The sequence below is a fragment of the Lupinus angustifolius genome, unplaced genomic scaffold (assembly GCF_001865875.1).
Source record: "Lupinus angustifolius cultivar Tanjil unplaced genomic scaffold, LupAngTanjil_v1.0 Scaffold_39_107, whole genome shotgun sequence".
Classification (NCBI taxonomy): Eukaryota; Viridiplantae; Streptophyta; class Magnoliopsida; order Fabales; family Fabaceae; genus Lupinus; species Lupinus angustifolius.
Window position 1 is genome coordinate 25,499 of NW_017721163.1, and position 1,708 is coordinate 27,206.

The following is a 1,708-nucleotide window of genomic DNA, read 5'->3' on the forward strand; positions in this document are numbered from 1 at the left end:
ACAAGCTAAAGTATCCAACAGAGAATTGAAAAGAACTTTAGAAAAGACAATCTCTTCCTCAAGGAAAGATTGGTCACAAAAGTTGGATGATACTTTATGGGCATATAGAACTACATTTAAATCTCCAAGAGGCCAAACTCCATACCAACTAGTTTACGACAAAACTTGTCATTTACCAATTGAATTAGCGCATAAAGCCTATTGGGCACTTAAGTTTTTAAATTTTGATTTGAATGATGCAAGAACAAAACGAAAGAATCAATTACACGAATTAGAGGAAATGAGGTTCCAAGCTTATGAATCTTCAAGATTGTATTAAGAAAAGGCTAAAAAGTACCATGACTCCAAAATTCGAAGAAAATATTTCTATGAAGGTCAAAAGGTACTCTTGTTTAATTCAAGATTAAAACTGCTTCTGGGAAAATTCAAGATCTGATGATCAAAGCTATTTGTGATAAAAGATGTTAAAGAATATGGAGAAGTTGAATTAGAAGATCCAAAGTCTCAAACGACTTGGACAATGAATAAACATAGGTTAAAACCATACTCGGGCGATGAATCAGGATCTATCATCGAAATTTCATCAGAATAACCTCCACAACTGAAACAATGATGCTATTGATGTTAAACGAGCGCTTGCTAGGAGGCAACCCAGTAGTTGGTTAGTTTTTAAATTTTTTTTTTATGTTATGTTTTGTGTTTAATTAAGTTTGTGTTTAGAAGTAATATGTTATTCTTTAGAAAATTTCATATGAATCAAGCATACCCTTAAAACCAATATTTCCATTGGCTTGAGGACGAGCCATCATTTAAAGAGGAGGAACATGGTTTAATGCATATGATTTTTTTTAAAGAAAGTTAATAGTATATATAAGATTGTATAGTTATTTAAAAGTAATTTGGTTGTCCATAAAACTCAATTTTTTTTTCAAAACCAAAATGAAATTGGGTAAATAAGAAAATTGTGGCATGATTACATGATTAGAAATTTCTAAGCATATCTTAACTAAAACTTTTATTGAGAAAAATGAGATATTTGGTAAACTTTGTGTGAAAACATCACATAATGTCATGACTTGTAATTTTTTTGCAAAATGGAAGTATAAATCTAACCCAAGTAAGGGAGTGAGCCAAACACGTGAGGATCAAAGTTAAATCACTATTTGATTTGTCCAATTAAACTTGTTTGAGTGTTTAAATCTCTTAATTGCATAAGATTGATAGGAAGTGATCAAGGCATGTTATTTCTTTAGTTGAACCAAATGGCCAAAAAGTCTAACAAAAAATTAGGATTATCCTTTGGTAAGCCCCTTTGAGCCAAAGAAAGTAAGACGTTTTTTCAAATTATCCCATGAAAACCGAAATTCAAAACAATGTTCGAAAAGAGAGAACTAATTTTTAGGGTGTTTGAAAGAATCAAGTTGGGGGGGAAATTGGTGGACTTGGCTTCTCAAAAAGAAAAAGAAATTTGTTTCTCAATCTCTTTACAAAATCAACAAAAAGTTGTAAAAGAAAGTGAAAAACAAAAAGAGATTGAGAAATATAAAGAAAAGCCAAAAAGAGGCCAAGGTTCAAAAGCTAAAAGGTTGGAGAAGATAATTATGGATAAAAGTAGAGTGAAATGCTTCATTGAGAAATTTTTTCAAAATGCAGTCTTTTTACTTGAACTTAAAATCATTATCTAGAAAAACCATGCTTATCCAAACCC